The sequence below is a fragment of the Xenopus tropicalis genome, chromosome 3 (assembly GCF_000004195.4).
Source record: "Xenopus tropicalis strain Nigerian chromosome 3, UCB_Xtro_10.0, whole genome shotgun sequence".
NCBI classification, from domain to species: Eukaryota; Metazoa; Chordata; class Amphibia; order Anura; family Pipidae; genus Xenopus; species Xenopus tropicalis.
In genome coordinates this window covers 32,604,696-32,626,968 of record NC_030679.2, presented here as the reverse complement: position 1 = coordinate 32,626,968, position 22,273 = coordinate 32,604,696, and the positions used below count along the sequence as shown (strand labels likewise).

The window sequence follows — 22,273 nt, the reverse complement described above, 5'->3', positions numbered from 1 at the left end:
CCCTTTGATGTTGCTCCCAGTGGCCTCAAAGTAGGTGCCCATTTTGGAGGAAAGTTTTGGAAGCATAGAGTTTTGCTCCAAGCAGAGCCTTCTTCAGGCTAGAAGTCCACATGGGACTACCCAATAGCCAATCACAGCCTTGATTTGGCATCCTCAAGGAACTTTTTTCATGCTTGTGTGGCTCACCAACACTATTTAAATCTGAGTGTGGCTCACAAGTAAACAAGGTTGGGGATCCCTGTTCTAGGGTAATGGCACAGGGGGAGATTTGTCGCTGTTGGTTTAATCTCTACCATGGGTGACAAATGTCTCCAAAATGCTTTCCCACCAGCAATAAAGTGAATCACCAGTGGGAAAGCTTATGCAATGCTTCTTTTCCCGAAGTCGACAAAGTTTATACAAAATGTAAGCACTTTTTCCAATTCTAATTGTTAAAATGTTTTAATGGGTTTATAAACCCATTGGAATTGATGAATGGAATACAGATTTGATGCACTCAAGTTTTTCTTTACAGTTTTATTCAATTGAGTATTTTGGATTAAATTTTTTAATACATAAGCAAACAATACAAACTCTAATGTTCAAAAATTTGAATTTTGATAAATAAGCCTCCTCTTGAAAATAAAAAAAACTAGTGCATGCCATTAACTATTATAGTAATAACTCATTTGGATCTCTTTTTCCCACAAGGGTGAAATTTTGTTCTGAATAAAAGACAATAAAATATAGCAGAGGTGCAGTAATCACTGCCTAAATTTGCTGAGTTAAACCACTCTGACTATTCAGGAGAATGGCTCTGGAACGTGCATGTAGTTGTAGTACTGACAAAGCAGCAGCATAAGTCCCTTTATATATAAATAAAGGCGTCATATCTACATCTAACTTATTTGAGATCTGACTAGTGGGGTAGCTGAGATCTCAAGAAATTCCCAATTAATATCTCTGACTAATGCAGCGTCGAGCCTGTTGCCCCCCACCCTTTTACCCCCTTGCTCCCAATGAAACAACGGACACTTAATTGGGGAGAGAAGGCCGCAGTTGTTTATTGCAAATCATTTATAAATCAGCAATTCTATATATCAACAACCATAACTAGTATTAAACCGTTTGTAAATTCAAACATTAAACAGCAGTACTTATATCCTCCAAAGAGGTCTGACCCTGAGCCCAGGCCCGGAGCCTGTGTCCTGCCTACTACCCAAGTCCCATTCTGGGATTATCCACCTCCCTGGTGACCCCAGGCCTACCCGGTTACCCGCTCACTGCACCTTTTTAATATCCTCTGGGGCTCAACGTCGACCCCACCCCCCACACTGCGACTACTGACTCTAACCCATTGGGGAGGGAGGGCGGGATGCTGTCAGCTCCTGCTCCTCTTGCCCGCCGAAAAGATCTGGTGAGCTAACATCCGGGGAGGGACCTTCTTATTTCCTTGCCCTGGCCTGTAACACTGAGATATCCGGAAAGGGAAGAGGGGGGAGAAAAAGGGGGGGGGGTCTGCCTCCTAGCTTAGTCATGCCCTTCTTCCCTTTTGCTTCACTCGGGTCATTGGGCTTCCTTCTAGTGAAACAAAAAGCCAACGAAATGTATTTCTGTTTTGTGACAGATTATTAAAAGATGAATAACAGCTTCTTGGGTCCATATCCAAATGTGAAAAGTAGATACCTAGAAGTATTGACTGGTTGACCAGACTGAAAAATCAAAATTTAAGTATTTGTATCTTCCTATTCTTAACTATCAGAAGTTTAATGATTTGTAGCACAAGCATTGGTCTTCTCTAAAGAAGCCCGTGTTCTAAAGTGTTCAGTAGGAAGGAATTTGATGGCGTAGATATGACAGACAGGTGTCGATTAACTTCTAAATTGTTAGAATTTAAGTTGGAAGACAACAGCACAACTAGCATCGGACTGGGGTGCCAGGGGCCTACTTGAAAATTGAATAATGAAAGGCACTAAGTTTGCAAAGGAGCAGTAACCCATAGCAACCAATACGATGCTTGCTTCTAAACAGGTGACCAGTAAATACTACCTGCTGAATGGTTGCTATAAGTTACTGCCCCTTGGAAATATAGTGCCTTTTATTACATAACCCCTTAGATTGCAGGTCCATTCTCTCTTTCTTTTTTAATTTATTAATCACTTCTTCTTACATACTATCATATCTCGTTTCCTAAATGTCTCCTCATTGTTCTCATAAAAAAATGCATTATGCACATAGCATAGGCATACAAGGCAAATAGTCTGGTGAGCAGGAAGTACCACTGACACCTGGACCCACCAGGAGATACTTTGGTATCCTGGCTGACCAGTCCAACTCTAAGCATACATTTTATTACTCTGAATTCATAATAATGTAAGATCCTGTAAGATTTTGATATATATATATATATAACTATGGAGTAAACACAATGAAGCAACAGAAAAACATCAGTGTTTTCATCCCCCTCCCCAAAAATCAAATATTTATACATTATATATAAAACACCTATATTACTATAGGATGTCGAGGCTATGATTACAGAGCTAAAAAACAAACCTAGAAACTGGGACCTCTTAAAGCTTATGGATGGCGGGTGTAAACATCTAAAGGAACAATGGTGGCCAAACAGAGCCAAAGCTTGTGATGTATCCGTCACTTAATGAGAATGCTGAAGGTACTGAAGTATAAAATAGAGCTATAGCATATATTTTCTTTACAGGTTACGTCTATGATATACTTGTTACTTGAAACATTGCTATCCATGTAGCCTGATGCTTTTTATTTTTGCAAAGTAGTTAGTACTGTGTGATCTGCTGGATACAGCATGTTTACATGGATGATTCTCTTGGCTGTAGGTCATCTGCTTGGCCTTATCATAGGAGAAAAACCATTTTTTAAAATGCCTACATTTGTCAGCCTCATTAAATGATCAATAATCTGTAAATGTGTTTGGCTGATTTTCTGTACACACCATCAAACCTAATAAAAAGGGTCACAGCTGTTTGGCTTCTCTTGTATATTGCCATGGATAAAAAACTCACATTAATGATGGGTTTAGATGAAGTATGAAGCTTTGTAATAGACACACATTAAACGCACATTAAATTAATCTTAAAGGAAAAGTAACACTAAAATTTACAGTAAAAAGAAGTACAGTACAAGTACAGTAAAAGTAAAAAATCTATTCTACTCCAATAACTACTCCAAACAAACAATTGACTTCCGGTTTTGGAGTTGGGATAGGAGGAGATGTCAATCATTGCATAGTGGATTCTGCATCTTCTGGATCGCCGTATCGCCGTATTTGAAATGACTGGATGCAAAGTTTTACAAGGTATTTTCTAATAAAGCATTCAGAATAATAAATGCTGGGAAGGATAGGGCAATTATTGGAGCAGGGTAGAATAGATTTTTTACTTAAAAAATTTTAGTGTTACAGAGTACAGAGTAAGGTTTATCATGCTGGACTGTATGTAGAATATAAGTGGCATTTAGTCCAGGAATTAGATATGTCATGGCATGCACACATGGGTGGCTGATTATCAAATAAATGTACATGTGTACATGTTCTCCTTATTAGTGATGGGGGAAATAATTTGGAAGGCATGGATTTGCGGCTAAGTTAGTTTCGCCATTGGTGGAATTTTTTTTCGCGAAATGGGGCTGCGTAAAAAAATTGTTGAAAACATTTGCGAAACGGCAAAAATGTCACACGACCATTTTTTCTGACATGTGACATTTTTGCCATTTCGCAAATTTTTTGCTGTTTCACGAATAATTTCAAAGATTCACGAATATTTCGGTGAAGTGAAATGGGACAGATTGGCTCATCACTAAACCTTATGTCTGTGTGGGGTTCCTTCCTTTCTACTCCCAAAACATACAGGCAGGTAAATTGGCTCCTGCCTGGCGCCCCCCAATCGTTGCACCCTAGGCAGCTGCCTCTTCTGCTTACCCCTAGTTCCGGCCCTGTGTAGTGTAGTGTAGCATGCTATGTAAGTATGTTGGTACTATATAAATAAGGAGTAGTAATAATAATAATGCATTTTGTAAAACTGATACAATTAGGGCAGATTTACTGAAACTCTACATTTCAAATTTTTTTTCTTTTTAAAAATTCGAATAAACTCATTTCCTCAAATGTCTGAAATTAACTAAAAAGTCTGAGCTGAAAAAGTAAGTGCGGGGAAAAGCTGCATAAAAGTTGTTTCTGTTTGATCAAAATTATCATATAGGGCATTCTAAAAATGTATTTTTGTGTTTTTGTCTAAAAATGTATTTTTCTTGAACGCATCACAGTTCTCTAATGCCGTAGTGGTGTGAACAACAGAAACATATTGAACAACAGAAAATATTAAACAGAGGCTGGTAAAGTAATTTTCTTTCAAGATAAAGTATTGACAGTCATGACTGCCAGAAAATATGCTTTGATTTGAAAATAGAAATGTATTGGCAACATTTTCACATAAAATAACAGATGTTTTGGAATTTTTTTTTTTGTATTTTTCTATTGTAAAACGAATAGCGCTGCAAAAGGAGATACAAGTGAATCCCATGTTAGATAATCCAGCAGTAAAAATATTGCTTTCAGAAATCAAAACTAACCACGTATTCCCTTCAGTACTAATGCAGAAAACCTCCACTCAGGTAACACAGGCACCGCGTGTATAATAATGTATTAAATGCAGTTAAATCAACGGATTTCTGTCTTGTGTTATAATACTTTCCAAAATACGCAGCTTTTAGATCTTCCTTTTAGGAAAGCCCAAGGAAATGTTTGGATAAATCTCTTTGGATATCCTTCAAATTATCTTAATGAAATATGCCCGGGGAAATGTTTTCTTTAGGATTCATTAATAAGTGTTTGCACAGCTACTGGGCTATTCCTGGGACTCTTGATCCCTTCAATTAGTTCTTGATTCTTTTGGTTTTGAGCCTAGTATATCCCATGGGGGCCATTCAAAGGGGGCATGTGGGTGGAATCCATTATGAAACCCATGTTTGAGCAGCAATTAATAATTGCAGAAACAGCATTTTTCGATTCTGAAAGGAATTAATAGAAGCAATGTATAAAAAAGGTTTATTGTGAACAAGATCTACTCTTCTTTATGTTTAATGTGTCTCTTTTATGTATACCTGTCTAATATCATCTGTAAGTAATGCATTGCCAGTATTTTTTTTTTGTACTTTGAAAGATTGTTATTGAAATTTTCAATAAACTTTTCACATTACAATATGCAGATGGAAGTTGAGATAAGTGTCAGCTTGAAACAATGATTCAAAATCTGCAATTCTAAAATCCTTTAAAGGAGAAAGAAAGGTAAAAACTAAGTAAGCTTTATCAGAAAGGTCTATGTAAATACAGCCATAAGCACTCACAAAAAAGCAGCTCAAAAGAAACACAGGATTTCTTTTCTCCTTTTTGTAAACATGTTCTTCAGTATTCTTCCGGTAAAATAAACAGACAAGAGCTCCTCCGTCCCAATGACAAATTTTACGCCGTTATTTTACCTAAGTTCCGGCAGAAGAAAAAATGCGTAAAACATTTACACCGGTTTTTACACTGCGAAGCCTGACAATGTGTGGTGAATTTTCTCGCTGTTTTTTTCACAGCATAATAAATATGCCCCTAAGACTGCTGTACCTGCACAGTTTGTAAGACTGTGAGTCAGCTTCCTGCTGATTGGCTGAGATCACATATTCCTTTGGGGGGAGGAGTACTTGGCATTCTTGAGGGAGTGGGGAGCAGGAAAGGGAGAGTGGAGAGAGCTGCGCAGACTCTGGCACAGGAAGTAAGAACAACATGTCTATAAAAAAAGAAACAAGAAATCCTGTGTTTCTTTTGATAGAGGGCTCAGTGCAGCGTTTCTGTGAGTGCTTATGGCTGTATGACTGTTTTGGCTTGATCTATCAGTTTCTAACTTTCTTCTTTGTTCCTGACTATGCTCATCTTTTGCCTGAATTCGACTTAGAGACTTGCTTTACCGCTTAAATACCTTGTACTATACATGTAACTATGTATGTAACTATCTTTTGCCTGAATTCGACTTAGAGACTTGCTTAACCCCTTAAATACCTTGTACCAAATTTTCTGAACTCAGCTTTCTCCTTGGTTCTGACCTCAGCCCCGGTAGGGCCCTATCTCAAGGGAAAACAAATTTGAAAGGTGATTTTTCTGTTTGTGTTCCCTTGAGAAAAGTCACTGGTTTTGACCAAAAAATTGGGTATTTTAGAGAGCTGATGAGTGCTATACTTCTTACTTTTACATTTATTTATCAGCACCCAGGCTTTTGCATTTTGTGTAGAGCGCTCCTTCCATATATAGTAAGCTTGCAGGATCCACTTTTGTCAATTTAACGTAGTTCACACAGGGGGATACAATCTTAGTATGAAAAAAACAACAATGCTACCACTTTCTGCCTTCTGTGGAAGGTGAGTGTCCAAAATGTTGGACTTTTGGATTAGAGTTACAGGTATGGGACCCGTTATCCAGAATGCTTGGGACCTGGGGTTTTCTGGATAAGGGGTCTTTCTGTAATTTGGATCTCCTACATTGTCTACTAAAAAAATATTTTAACAGTAATTAAACCCAATAGGATTGTTTTGGCTCCAATAAGGATTTATTATATCTTAGTTGGGATCAAGTACAAGGTACTGTTTTATTATTACAGAGAAAAAGGAAATCATTTTTTAAAATGTGAATTATTTCATTAAAATGGAGTCTAAGGGAGATGGCCTTTCTGTAATTTGGTACTTTCTGGATACTGCGTTTTCGGATAAGGGGTCCGATACCTGTACTAGTCTGCATATTCCTTCTAGAATACTCCAGCTTCCAGGACCTGATAGCTAAAGTCTCTGGTTTCAGTGAAGCTTGAATCTCTCCCTCTGGAGAAATGAAAGGCAGAACATGTTTTTTCCCATACTCTTTCAGTCACTCTATCACAATAAATTAAAAATAATGTGCAGAACATTTGTTCTCTGGTGCACACAGTATAGAATGTAAATAGAGATTAACTATATCTTCGGCAGGTATGGATTTAAGGTGACATTTCCTTTTTGACATCATCAAGTTATTTTGTTGCAAAATTTTGCTGTGAAAAATGTCTATTTACTGTACAGAAAATTTTCTGTACATTAATATGAACTGGAATTCATATTAAGAGTACATCTAGAGCATGTTAAATAGTGATGAGCGAATTCTTTCGCCAGGCATGGATTCGTAGCGAATTTCCACATTCCACATTTCGCCATTGCTTCACAAAACTTGTTTTGTTGTGCGGAAATTTTTTGTTGCACGTAAAATTGGGCACAGTCACGTCAAAAAGCGCGGGCGACAAAAAAAATATACGTGGACAACAAAAAATAATTGCGCGACAAATATGTTTCGCACATTTTATGGCAAAATGAAGCGGGACAGATTCGTTCATCACTAATGTTAAAGCTTAATTTTAATGCTTAACCTTAAGAACATGTTGATGCTTTAATTTTAAAATATCCCAACATTCTTACTAGTAATTTTAATGATTTTACTCTTTGTTTTTGTCATTTTGAACATACCTGAACTGATTCTAAATAAACATCTGCTACACCCTAATATGAGATTAGAATGCTATCAAGCATATGCCGTGTTGCATGCCAATTTGAAACTTTTTCTTTGTGATGTATTAGATACAAATAAATACAAACATATGTTCATTCCATTGGGTGCATGAAATTAGGAAATCCAATAAGTCTTTGAATATGAGGATAGAAGGTGTTTGCATTGGAGAGGGGTACAGTGGGGGATAAGCCACAGATGGTCTGATTCCCTTGCGAGCTTCTTACAGATGGCTAGATTGGCTGAATCTGTTATTTAAACAAATAATCAGATGGTTTCCTGCTACTCTTAACCAATTCTATGACCTCTTCTTTTCTACTGAAGGAAGATATGTCAGTAATTCACCTGTGTGGCCCTATCCTTGAACTGTGTAAAGCCTGTTTTGCAGGCACACAGGTTTTCAGCACAACTACTATCCTAGTAATGCCACTCTGCCTTATTTGCCTAAATACCATGTTTTTGTCTTTTGTCTTTTCTCTGATATAGCAATGGAAAAAGTCCCAGAGATTTCAGTAACAGGGGTGTTAGATATAGAATACAGGCAACAAAATGTACATTTTGCCTACTAGTTACCTAAACATAGTAGATAACATTGCACATGTACAGATGGAGCCAGCAAGTTTTCACATTTTGTCTAACCCTGTCCAGACACCATTTTATAAGTGTTACATCCTGCCTCTAGATGGTGGTAGAGTGCAAAGACTTGCCAGCAAAACAAAATAGAAAATGCCATAGACCATACACCTGGTGGTGAATTTCTGTATTTTTTTCCCTGTGTTAACTGGAGAGACTAATGGGGTTATGTAATGAAAGGCACTAAGTTTTCCCAGGAGCAGTAGCTCATAGCAACCAATCAGCAGGAAGCATTTACTGGTCACCTCTTTAAAAACAAACGTATTAGTTGCTATGGGTTACTGCTCTCGGGGAAAACTTAGTTACATTATTTATTACATATAGGGGGTAATGTGATAACATGCTAAAGAAACTTTAGCTGCATCTTTAGTTCTGTGTATGACTAAAAACCTTTAAATAGAGCATATTGAATGTTAAAAGACTAATATGTCTTTGATAAGTTTAGAATTGAGGTTCACTAATTTTGCAAACATTAACTTATTAGGGTACATACTGGGATGAATATTTAGGGCAAGGTCCTGCACATATAGCATATAATAAATAAATAACATGCAGAATTACTTACTCCTAACGTTTTTATTAGTGCAAAAAGTGTTTCCACATTAATTAAAATGATTTAAAGCATACCACATATGCCAGAGGCATCCCTCTGTCCACATACCCCTTGTTAGCCACTCCCTCCATACACATTTCGCACCATTGGGTGCTTTATCAAAGGAAGCACAGAAATGTGCATTGTACATCGTTACCTTAGTATAAGGGGCATTTGCAAGGCAAAAAAAGTTTTTTTCTTTAAGGAAGAGCCAATGTAGGAATATAAACCCTTGATTAAACCCTTGATTTAGTGCCAGTTTAACACTTTTAAACTTTTGAAATTTGTCATGACTTTTCTCAATATGAAAACAATCAATATCTGGCTCCTTTATTAGAACATTTTCACTATTCCAGAAAGTATTTCTAGCTATAAGCACTAGCAGTTGCAAAACATTCCAACCCATGTCTTCCATATTCGGTCAACCAAAGTCAAACTTTGTGGGAAATGTATCATAGTGCAAGTCTATGGGGAAGACAAAGTTGAATTTTCCTGTGTACAGCAATGGGACTTTTTATCCAGAACACTCGGGACGTAGTGCTTTCCAGATAAAGGATCTTTCCATAACTTTGCTCTCCATACCTTAAGGATGAAGACACACAGAGCTACTTAGTAGCAGCTATTTGTCACGGCTACTAAATGCCAGAAAATCCCCTGCCATAGACAATACTGAGAATTGCCTCTGCTAAAACACATAGCGACAATTATCAGTAAATGATCAGGCTTTTCTATTTTAGTAGCCAAAACAAGTAGCTGCTACTAGTAGCTCCGTGTATCTTCACCCTAAGTCTGTTAAAAAATAAAAATAAGGATTCATTATACCATAGTAGCGATTAAGCACGAGGTACTTTTTTTTATTATTACAGAGAAAAAGAAAATGCTTTTTAAAAGAAATGGTCTGTAATGAGATATTAATATGATATCACAGTAATCAATAGGCTTGGGCATTCATATTTAGCATTTTTTGCCTTTGGACACGAGAACATGTGGAAGATAACACATTTTTTAAATGTTTTAAAAAAAAAATGGTGGTTTGGTAATTTTATGAAAAAAAAATTTATTATTAGCCTTGACTGTACATATTCACTTTCGCACTACTTATTTTATAGTAAGAGCCTCTTACAGACAACAATTCATTTGAATTCATTTTTTAAGATACTGTAAGCTTTATTTGTAATAATAATCATGATATATATACAATATATCAACCAAGTACAGCCAAGAGCTCAGCATTTAGTAGGGTATTTGTATTAAAATATTGGTCTTTTGTGTACAGTGAGGCTCATTTATCAAGACTGGACAAACTGGCACCTTGGCAGTAACTCACAGCAACCAATCAGCGCTTTGTTTTTTTCAGCTGACTGCAGGTACAAGCAAACGTTTGATTGGTTGCCATTGGTTATTGCCCAGATGCTAATTTCTCCAGTATTGATACATAATCTTGACTGTGTGCAAACCTTATTCATTCTAACCTAGATGCTGCTGTAGCAATATCATTGGCAAAGATTGTCAGTGTTATGTAGGCATGGTATACTAAGCTGTTCAGTGAGAAAAAAAAGGTAATTCTCTGCTTTCCTATTATTACGTTTTTACAAAGGGTGTATCTCTTTAAGAGTTTGTTCTCTAAGAGCAGCTTAATTCGTGAAGCAAGCAATGTACCCCGCTACATGATATCAGCTTTTGAGAATAAGCTATTCAAGGCACAAAATTAGTTTATTCTGTTTATTATATAAATGCCAACATCATCCATTGTTTAGACCATTAACTAAATGACAGAAAGCCAGTATGAGATAAGTGTGTGGTTGAGCATTTGGATATACAGTATATACAGTGTATTTACAGTATAGGTGTGTGTATATTTTCTTATGCTTGTACATTAATGGGTCTCTTCAGAGAACCATTATCCAGAAAGCTCAGAATTGCAGGAAGTCCATATTAATCAAATAAATAATGTTTTACTTTTTCTCTGTAATAATAAAACAGTACCTTGTACTTGATGGTAACTAAGCTACATGAATCCATATTGGTGGCAAAACAATCCTACTGGGTTTATTTGATGTTAACATTATTTTTAGCAGGTCTGGTGATTCAAATGACAGAAAGATTCCTTATTCCAATAACCCCAGGTCCCAAGCATTCTGGATATTATAAGGAGAACAAAACACATTTTAGTTATGGGTATAAAACCGTATACTGGTATGGGACCTGTTTTTCAGCATGCATGAAACCTGGGGTTTTCTGAATAAGGGATCTTTCCATAATTTGGATCTTCATATCTGCTAAAAATCATTTAAACATTAGTTAAACCCAATAGGATTGTTTTGCCTCCAATAAGGATTAATTGTATCTTATTACAAGGTGTTGTATAATTATTACAGAGAAAAGGGAAATCATTCTTAAAAATTAGAATTATTTGAGTAAAATGGAGTCTAAGGGAGATGGCCTTCCCATGTTTTGGAGCTTTCTAGATAAGGGTTTCCAGATAACAGATCCTATACCTGTACTCAAAATGTTACATGTTGTAGATGGACATGGGGTACATTTTTTATCCTAATTTGCCACAGAACTATTATTATTATCAAAATATATTCATAAACCACCAACATGTTGTGTAGCACTATGTAACAGAGAAGAGTATACATCAAATATACTACAGACATACAAATACAAAAGTAAAAAGTGCCTTGTTTATTTGAGCTTAACTATGATAAATAAAGATACAGGACAAAATGCTACATTTGGAAAGCTTAACATAAAGATATGGCATAAGCCTTAAAGTTATAGGTATGGGAACCCTTATCCGGAAACCCGTTATCCATGAAGGTCAGACTCCATTATAGGAAAATAATTCTAATTTTTTAAAAATGATTTCCTTTTTCTCTGTAATTATAAAACAGAACCTTGTACTTGATCCCAACTTAGATATAATGAATTCTTATTAGAGGAAAAACAATCCTATTGGGTTTATTCAATATTTAAATTATTTTTAGCAGACAAGTTATGGAGATCCAAATTACAGAGAGATCCCTTATCCGGAAAACCCCAGGTCCCGAGCATTCTGGATAACAGGTCCCATACCTGTACTATTTTCCCCTAATATAAAAATGCTGCTCTGTTAATCCACTTCTACTAACTGCTGGAAGGTTTTGTTGCTCACTAAATCGTAGTTAAAGATGAAATATTTTGTTTTTAAGTTACTGTTAAATTAATCCTGGTAAGAACTCCACATCCTGCAGTCATATCAACAATACTTTTCTATAAAATGATGTGCTGCAAAGATAGCTAGACTCTCCTCCATAAAGCTGCTGCTTAGGTATAAGAAGGAATGGCAGTTACACATGGTGCAGTTATGAGCATTTTTAGCCCCCGGTGATTAGTACGGTAGCTACATGAACAGGTACAAACCACTAAAATTACCCCCCCCCTCACCTTTATGGTAGTTACCTGTAAGCAAAGGTTCATTCGCATGTACATGTGTTTAATTCTATATGTGCATTACATTTACAAAGAAAGTAGAAGTTAACAGTAAACTGTGGTTCCTTAGAAATAATTGAAAAGCAGAAAGTAATACAGCGGGATTGTTTCATTTAAACCATTGAACAAATGCAGGCAATGCAAGCAACTATACAATGCCCGGGTCACTCAGTTGCCCCTGGATTCATCTCCAGGAGGTGTACCTTATAGACAAACTGGTGCAACCTATTAGGACAAAACATCTCCTAATATCTAATCTGACCTACTGAACAGTTAAGAAACTTTCTTTGTTTACTAGAAATCCTCTCTTTTGTACGGCACTCTGTGTCATTGATATAATATACACTAATAGATAAATAAATAGAGGAATCATTTTAAACATGTAGCCTCTAATAATCCCCAAGAGGTGATCCATATACACTGTACACAGACAGGTTAGATTCTTCTTCCTAAGAGCATAGATTGCATTACCTCTTAACAGATGTATTGATTTGTGATGAGACATGATGAAACCAGAACAAGGTCATTATTGGATAAGATGCTACATCTTAAACATAAAGGGGCCATGGTGATATATGTTTAGAGCCCTCTGAGTGTGGGGTTTTAGCACCGTTTCGAATATATTTGAATTCTATGCTGTACCATAAATGTTTAACACTTTAAAACAGACTATAATTAAAACAGAAAACATACAGGGCACTCTTAGAAATGACAAATACCGTACCTGCACAAAGCTATCTATGATAAGGAATTTAAAATACTGTATATATATAAAAACTTTGCTCAGCGTTGAAATCACTTTTTTCCCCTGCCTCCCTCCAGGTCATATGGAGAAAAGAAATATGACAAGCCACTGCAAGTAATGACTTTGCACAAATGTGATTATACAAGTTGTGCTCTATCTATTTCCAATCACAGCTACAATGTCAGACTCCATGCTCAAGTTAAATTGTAGACCTGATCAAACTCAATTATCTCTACCTGACTTGAATCTGAGCAGCAGCAGAATCCGGCTCAGTAACTGATATTATGAAATGAGCAATTTCATAATTCTGTACGCAAAATTCTCAACAAAATAATAGCATGTGATACATAGCTATAAAAATACAAAAACCATACAATTATCATGTGCAGTAAGAACGCTTATTAGCCTTGCACACTGGAGTTTTCAGCATGTATAAAATTGTTCTTAACAAGGACTTAATAACTGAGTACACTAATAAATACTTATATACAGTACTTATATACAGTATATACATATATCTATATTAGTACAGATATATATATAAATGCACAGGCATAGATCTATAAATATCTATAGATACAGATCTATTTCAAAACTGTTTAAAACCCATGCAGAAAATAAATGAAAGTCATACTTTATTGCCAGCAGCTTGTTTCAGAAGAGACACAGCATCAATAAAGTCTTTAAAAAAGAGAAAGAAAGACAATATTGCCAGAAGTAAGCCATTAATAGAGATTTAAAAAGCCTTTTGCCCTTCGTAGCAATATCAAGCCAGCACCTAAAGCATATCCTTACCTGAGAGATGTTAGATTGTTACCTGCAGAACAATATCTATCTTCTCAGCAAAGCTGTGATTAACACTAATGCGATTCCCAAAAAGATGGTACAGTAAGTCCCTTATCTCTAGAAGAAATCTCCTGTTTGCATGCAAGAAGTCGGTTGTGCTCACGTAGGAATAAATAATAAAAAGCATTGCAAACTGAGCAGCATCCACCATATGGAAGTGAAAGCCCTCTAGTGGCTGAATTTAAGCAGACTGCCTTGCAGTGCTCAGGACACAGCCAGCATGTTTGAGGATTATTGCACAGTGAAAATGACACTTTACTGTCACTGACCTTGCAGAATTTTTTACTCAAACAGTTAATTTCATATGAAATTAAACCGCTCAGTGTATTTAACACCACAAGTACAAGGTAATGGTATTAGCAATGTTATGGATTTATCCAATTACCAAATCGCAGTTATACCTAGAATTAACATGAAGGTTGAAATGCACATGATTTTATGAATTAGTTTATATTAAAACCCTTTGCTTTTTTTTTAAATCTATGCCATAAAAAACAAATGTGCAGCATAGAATCAAAGAATTTATGGTGCCAGCACTATGATGTTTTTATGCAGGTACTGTATATTCTAGATTCTGTGGCACTAAAAAAGCTAATATATAATTAGATATGCAAAGGTGTTTATCCGCAGACTAAATATTTTTCTCCCTCAGTCTGCAATGACAAAAAGGGCAAAGGAATATTATTTTTTTTCCTCCTCACAAAAAAAAATAAATCCTATACTGATATAGATTCTCGTTTCTGGAAACCTAAACTACCAGAAAGTTATATCCCATAAAGATAGTAATAATAAAACAGTACAGGTATGGGACCGGTTATCCATAATGCTTGGGACCTGGGGTTTTCCAAATAAGGGATCTTTGAATCTCCATACCTTAACTCTATTAAAAAACTATTTAAACAGTAATTAAACCCAGTATGGCTGTTTTGCCTCCAATAATGATTAATTATATCTTAGTTAGGATCAAGTACAAGGTACAGGGAAAAAATGTGTTTCTGGATAATGAACCCTCTATCTGTACCTTGTACTCAGTGGTAACTAGTGATGAGCAAAATGTTTCACCAGGCATGGATTCGCTGAGAATTTCCGGGTTTCGCCATTTTTTCGACAAAATGGGCGAAAAAATGGAGCACCGAAAAATTCTCTGTGCAACATTTTTTGATGCGAGCATCATTTTTTTGACATGTGCAACAATTTTTCACGTTTCATGAATTTTTCACCATTTTGTTAATTATTTGGGGAAATGAAAGGGGACATATTCATTCATCACTAGTGGTAACTAAGCTGCTTGAATTATTTTGGGTGTATTTAATGTTTAAATGTTTTTACCTTAAGATATGGGGATCCAAATTACAGAAAGATCCCTTTTCCTGAAAACCCCTGGTCCCAAGCATTCTGGATAATAGATTCCATACCTATAGATATAATTGGTCTCATTTATGAATACAGCCACCAGTGTGGTTGCATTAAATTGTTGTGCTCCAAGCACCAATACCTGCCCAGTCTGCTGTAATGATTGTGCCTGAGTGTGCCTATTCACACAATAGAATCTTAGCGCTATCTCCATCCGGAACGTGACGGTAATTTCTGCTTTAATTTTAACGCCAGAAATGATGTCATTTCTTGCCAGAAATTTGCGTGCCCCTACAATAATGCTGAGGTTCTGGTAAAAAAGAAATACTGCTTTATGGGTAAATAAATTAGTGAGTTGCGTCTGAAATTGCATTTTGCACTTGTGGTCATACAGAAAATCAGCCAAGGTATAGAAACTGTTATCCCCTTTCCTGGATAAGGGGTCTTTCTGTAATTTGGATCTCTTTAAAAGAGAAGGAAAGTCATTTTGGCATTTTACTGCCAATAGATTTGTCACATTAGTGCCACCTAGAACAATATATTTATCCTGCTGAAAGCATTACCATACCAGAGTAAAGAGACCTAGAAGCTTTCTCCGTTTGCTTAAAGGAGAAGGAAAGGCTAATAAAGAGTTAATCTCTTTCTGCAGGCATACCTTCAGTTGTCTCTATATTGCCCCCATATTTCACCTGTTCAGAAGATCAGAAGCCAAACAGGAAGAAAAAACGCTAAGCTGTGTAAAGAAAGTTCCCATAATGCCTCACTCCTGCACAGACACAGGGACCAAGTGAATATGCTCAGTTAGTAAGACTAGGAGTCAGCTTCCTGCTGCTTAGCTCAGATCCACATTTCTAAGGGGGGAGAGTGAGTTCTTAGCATTCTTGAGGGAGGGGGGAGCAGGATAGGGGAGAAAGAGAAAGCTGTGTGTCTGTGGCACAGGAATTACAGACACAAGAAATATTTTTTCAGAGTCAGTGCAGCTTTTCTGTGAGTGCTTTTGGCTGTATTTACATAGACCTTTCTGATAAAGCTTACTGAGTTTTTACCTTTCTTTCTCCTTTAAGATAGCAGCTGCCATTTTAAATAGCTTCCTGTTTGAAGTCTAGCCATTATAGCTCAGATCACACATTCCTAAGGGAGGGGAGAGGGAGTTCTAAGCATTCTTATGGCAGGGGGGGAGCAGGGAGAGAAGAGAGAGTTGTACAGACTCTGGCCCAGGGAATAAAGGATTTTTCTGAGAAAGGAAGTCGGACACCCGAACAACATATTTACAAAAATTGAGACAAGAAAGCCTGTGTTTTTTTTTTTTTAGAGAACTCAGTGCAGCATTTCTGTAAGTGCTTATGGCTGAATTTACATAGACCTTTCTGATAAAGCTTACTTAGTTTTTACCTGTCCTTTTCCTTTAAATCTACTAAAAAAAAAAACATTTGAACAATAAATAAGTCCAATAGGTTTATTTACCTCCATTAAGGAACAATTTGATTTTAGTTGGGAAGAAGTACAAGGTACTGTTTTCTTATTACAGAGAAAAAGGAATCATTTTTAAAAATTTAGACTTTCCAAATCCGTTTGGATAACGGGTTTCTGGACAATGGAACTTCCATAATGGATAATGGAACTTCCATACCATGATATATTGCACCCACCTCTGCTATCAGCCTGGTAATTATTTTATTTTTATTCAGAAATGATTTGTTTTGTATTGCATTTCCTTGTTAAAGCAGGAACTCAATCAGGGAATGGACAATAAGAAAATTAAAAAGGAACAACATAGGTCAAATAACAATTTTTAGATAATAATTATTGCAGCTGATTACGGCATTCATTAACAACAGAGCACATTTCCTTTAAAAATGAATGTTGAATTATTGGCAAAATCCCTGTTGGACAAGTAGAAACAGTTTGACTTTGTAAATGACAGGGTTTCTCACCCAAAGATATTTTACTTGCATTGATTTATTCAGTCACAGTCATAAGCTCTGTGTATCTCACAGCATGGCTGGCATTGATTTGTGGGGCTGTGACATGTTTTTACCATCAAAATATATTGTTATTATGCTCGCTGAGCTTGGCCTGTAGTGTTTTACAGGCACATTTGCCTAAGGTTATATACATTCATTAAAAATTCTGTTTTAATTTAAAAGCATAGTAATTAAAAAAAAAAAATCTTATGCATTTGAATACAATGTAATAATAATTATAATAATAATAGTAAAACAATAATTGAGATTTATTTAATGGGTCTTTAATATTTTTATGCAACCACGCCCATTTTGATGCAATCACGGACAATATGACGGGACTGCTGCTGCTGCTTTTTTGACACGCAACTAAATGCAGAAATTCGCTGCAAATCCATGCCTGCTGAAAAAATTAGCTCATCACTAGTGGTACTGTATAGCATGGATTTGCGGCAAATTTCTGCGTTTCACCATTGGCGGATTGTTTGGATGAAAAAATTTGCAGCCGAAAAATTTGACGCACATCCAAAAATGGTCGCAGGTGTCAAAAGAATAGTCACGGGCGTCAAAAGAATAGTCGCGGGCATCAAAAGAATAGTCACGGGCAACAAAAGAATAGCCGCGCGACAACAGAATAGCCGCGGGCGCCTAAAGAATAGCCACGGGTGACGAAAGAATAGCCACGGATGACAAAGAATAGCCACGCGACAAAAGAATAAACGTGGGCGACGAAAGAATAGCCGCGCACTGAAAGAATAGCCGTGGGCGACAAAAGAATAGTTGCGGGCAACAAATTTTTTTGACGTGCAACATTTTCACTGTTTCGGGAATTTTCCTTTGCTTCGCAAATCTTTTGAAAGATTTGCTAATTTTTCGGCGAAGCGAAACGGGACAGATTCGCTCATCACTAGTACTGTATCAAATGCACAATCTAAGTAGATCACATCCACTGCTACTCCAATGCTTTCTAGTTCTATAGTTCATTGTTTCCAAGGGCACTTTGTGTGTTCCAGCTGGGGACAATTCATTTTTTGTCCAAATACTTTTGGCTATAATATATGTATGCATCTGTATACAGGTTGTATATATATATATATATATATATCCCCCCCCCCCCCCTCTATGCTTCTGTGCTACATAAAGCAAAGGGATGCTCATAAGACAAAGGGCAATTAACTTAAATGAAGATTGCTATGTTTTTATGTATACATAGAATGTTGCAGAGCATTTTATCCACTCTAAATAGATTTACTTGATATCTATCTTGTTTTATCACAGTCATTTTTATGCAAGCCTGCAGCAAGGAATCAATTGTGCCTTCTGTGTAAGAGGAAAAAATGTATAAATATTAAACAAAAGGCTGCCATTATTTCTCGAAGAGTGACTCAGGAAACTGAAGAAGACCTTATTAGTAATTTATTTTAAATAACCAGCTATGGTAATGCAAGAGACTTGTCTGATGTTAATTAAAACCTTTCAAAACACTAAACATTTGCAGAGATTTTCCACATTCCGCAGTTCCCATGTAGTTTATATGTAGCCCCATATTGTTGTGGATGCTATGGAATTTAGCCTGAAATACCAGGGGCATTTGTTATCGTCTAGGAAATTGTCAGGTTGAAAAAGGCTTTGTAGGCCTGTTAATACAGTCAGTGCCCTATTTGTCATTGATGTTTTACTTCAATCTCATTAGCACAACTTAAATATCTGCAGACACCGCAGACCATCCCTTTAAGCACACAGACACAGAATAATAAAACAAAGCTGCTGCAAACATTAAAAAAAATCATCAAAAAATACCAAGCGCTTAAAAAAACATATTATTAAGACCAAACCAACGCAACATGGTGTGAGATGTTATATTTTTCCTGTGTAAAAAAAAATGCAAGTACAGGTATGGGACCTGTTATCCAGAATGCTCAGGACCTGGGGTTTTCCAGATAAGGGGTCTTTCTGTAATTTGGATCTCCATAACTTGTCTGCTAAAAATCATTTAAATATTAAATAAATCCAATAGGATTGCTTTGCCTCCATTAAGGGGTAATTATATCTTAGTTGGGATCAAGTACAGGTACTGTTTTATTATTACAGAGAAAAGGGAATCATTTACCCATTAAATAAACCCAATAGGGCTGTTCTGCCCCCAATAAGGGGTAATTATATCTTAGTTGGGATCAAGTACAGGTACTGTTTTATTATTACAGGGAAAAGGGAATCATTTAAACATGAAATAAACCCAATAGGATTATTTTGCCTCCAATAAGGGGTAATTATATCTTAGTTGGGATCAAGTACAGGTACTGTTTTATTATTACAGAGAAAAGGGAATCATTTAACCATTAAATAAACCCAATAGGGCTGTTCTGCCCCCAATAAGGGGCAATTATATCTTAGTTGGGATCAAGTACAGGTACTGTTTTATTATTACAGAGAAAAAGGAAATCATTTGTAAGAATTAGAATGATTTGCTTATATGGAAGATGGCCATTCCGTAATTCTGAACTTTCTGGATAAGGGATCCCATACCTGTATCAGCAAAACTAATAAAAATGTAATAAACTGAATTTGTTTAGTGCTTTGTAATGTCAAAAATTCAGATTACGCATACCTAAAACTAAACATTTGCCGCCATTGGTTTTGGTAAGAACTGTTGTGTTTCAATACAATTTGGCGCAATTTTTAGACGCTAAGGGGCACATTTACTAAGCAATTTTTAGATAAAGTCGGAGGAGGGGTTACTACTCTTCTTCCTATCTAGTGTCCTGCCTCCTGCTGGTATACTACACCCCATGGTCCCTATGTCCCACAGATGTCTGCAAGAGAAATAGAGAAATTCCTATAATTCCTACACTGACATATTTATGTTATATCTTTGCACAGACAAACATTAGGCCACGCCCATGAATGATGCCCCAGGAGCTTAGTCTCTAATTGCATCTATTGAATAGAGATGTATACTGTACTGTAGCTTGCTGGGTGCCCACTACAATGTGTTTTATAGTGCATTAGTAACAATCCATGAAAAGTAATGGCTGTTTTTCTAGATGTCAAACCCAACAGCCAGAAACTTTGCCCTCAAAGTACAGTGGAGGCAAAGGGTCAGGGTAAGGGGCAGCAAATACTTTCTAACTAGAGAGACTCATTTCAAATAGCATTGTATCAGCCATTACAAAGTGAAGAACCAGCTTTTTGAATCTGCTTTTTGAATTGCTGGATGCCCAAAAGTGGGCGGAGCTGTGAATAGCCAATCAGATTTTACCAATTGATTTGGCGGAAATTCAACATGCTGCCATTCTCACAGTAATAACACCAGGGTCCCCAAACTTTTTACACTTGGTCACTAGAGGACTGCAGTTTTAGTTTTGAAAAGTAGGCGGAGCCACCAACAGCCAATCAAATTTCACCTATTGATTTTTATTGGTTTGATTCCAGAGTTCCCAAACTTTGCACAGTCAAGTTTTTTTTTTAAAAAAAAAACTCAAAGTGGGTGGGGCCAACAACAGCCAATCTCATTGTACCCATTGACTTTAATGGGGAAATTGAAACTGCTGCCTATCTTACAGCTTTGAGGCTACACTCCCTAAACTTTGCACACTATTAAAACCAGGGTCCCCAAACTTTGCACAGTGGTTTTTACTATTTAACTTCCCTTTCTAGTTCTCAAAATGTTTTTCTAATTAATTTTTTGAAAACCTGCCTTCATTTTTGTCTGAGCGTAATTATTCATGTTATTGTTTTGACAAGCAAATTCTTCAGAGAGTAGAAATGCTGATGTCTCGACCTTGATTTTCTTCAGAGTTACATCTTTAATTAATCAAAATACCCTGTGGTATCAATGTTATGTTTATGGAAAAAGAAAAATTAAGGGAGCTATTATGTGGCCCATTGTTTCTTCTATCCCCTAACTTCTGATCTGCTGATCCCATTGTATCAAGTATTTATGAAGAATAAAGTCAATATTTCACCCACGATAACAAGCTGGAGTTTATATCGTGTACCTTAGAGTCTTTCTTTTTTTTGACAATTAAATTTAAAAAGGGTAAACTATTACCCAAAAAAAAGGTATTGCTAAAGATTGAACTACGAATGTGATGTATTAATTTCCAACATGGCAAGGGTATCAGTTGTTCGTAACATTTGTGGTCAGGCAAGAACATTTGTTGCTTAAGGGCAGTTTAATCAATGATCGGTAATTGTTTCTAAGCAGTAATGAAATGAATGGCTTTGGATCAAATACAGATCATGTAATATTCAAAGATCATGTTCCTTGTTGTTAACTAATTGCAGTAAAATGACAGAAAAGTGGTAATAACTCAAATAAAAGGCGATGACACTAGTTTTGACCTTTCCAAGCTGGCATTTGAAGGAGGGGGTATGTGATACAATATATAGTTAAAACATATCTATTGGTATATCTATAACTAGATAGATAGTAGCCCAATGACCCGTAGGGAAACGTAGGGAAGCAGGGGCATGACGTAGCAGTAGGACAGACATAGCCACTCCCAGTTTTTTATCTGATTGGTGGTTTCGTATTGGGGTATAAATAGCTGGAAAACGTTTCCGCTCCTCATCCATTTTAGGCAGCATAGGAAAACGCCCACCCTCCCTCCCTATAGAGGTGGAGGCAACGAGTGGTGTTGGCGGGGTGATTGAGTTGGGGGAAAACAATGGTTGGATTAGGAAGGGAGTTTGTAAATTGTTTGGGGATGGCATGCCTGGAACCTCAGGGGTAAGTAAGTGGATTAGGAGGTGAGTTTTGTTGGGTAGGGGGTTCCGGGCTGGAAGGGCAGCTGGCAGCGCCAGTTGCGCTGCGCAGCTATTGGCTTGTTATGGTGTATATTATGGTTTATGTTTATTCAAAGTTGGTTGTTTGTTATACAAACATTTGTATTGTGTTCAAGAGTTGTTTTCTATCTTATTTGTTCTTATGATATGTTTTAAATTAAAACTCTAATTGTTATTAATAAATGTTCTGCGGCCATTTTATCCCAAGAATTGGTGTCCGTGTGTTTATTGGGGTTAGTAAGTAAAAACAGGTAAAGGGGTTAAGGTTGGGAGAAAGGCGAGTCAAGATCCGACATTGCTCA

General features: G+C 36.6%; 2 protein-coding genes across 2 annotated transcripts in view; one reads left to right on the top strand and one right to left on the bottom strand.

The window, feature by feature from the left end:
* The window catches only part of insyn2b (inhibitory synaptic factor family member 2B), a 69,525-nt gene extending 55,566 nt beyond the window's left edge, over nucleotides 1–13,959 (bottom strand). The window contains exon 1 of the mRNA XM_012959755.3: nucleotides 13,816–13,959. The gene's annotated coding sequence lies outside the window, so the exon portion shown is untranslated. The remainder of the gene's footprint in view (nucleotides 1–13,815) is intronic.
* Nucleotides 1–22,273, top strand: part of dock2 (dedicator of cytokinesis 2) — a 350,017-nt gene that overhangs the window by 221,110 nt on the left and 106,634 nt on the right. The window lies entirely within an intron of this gene.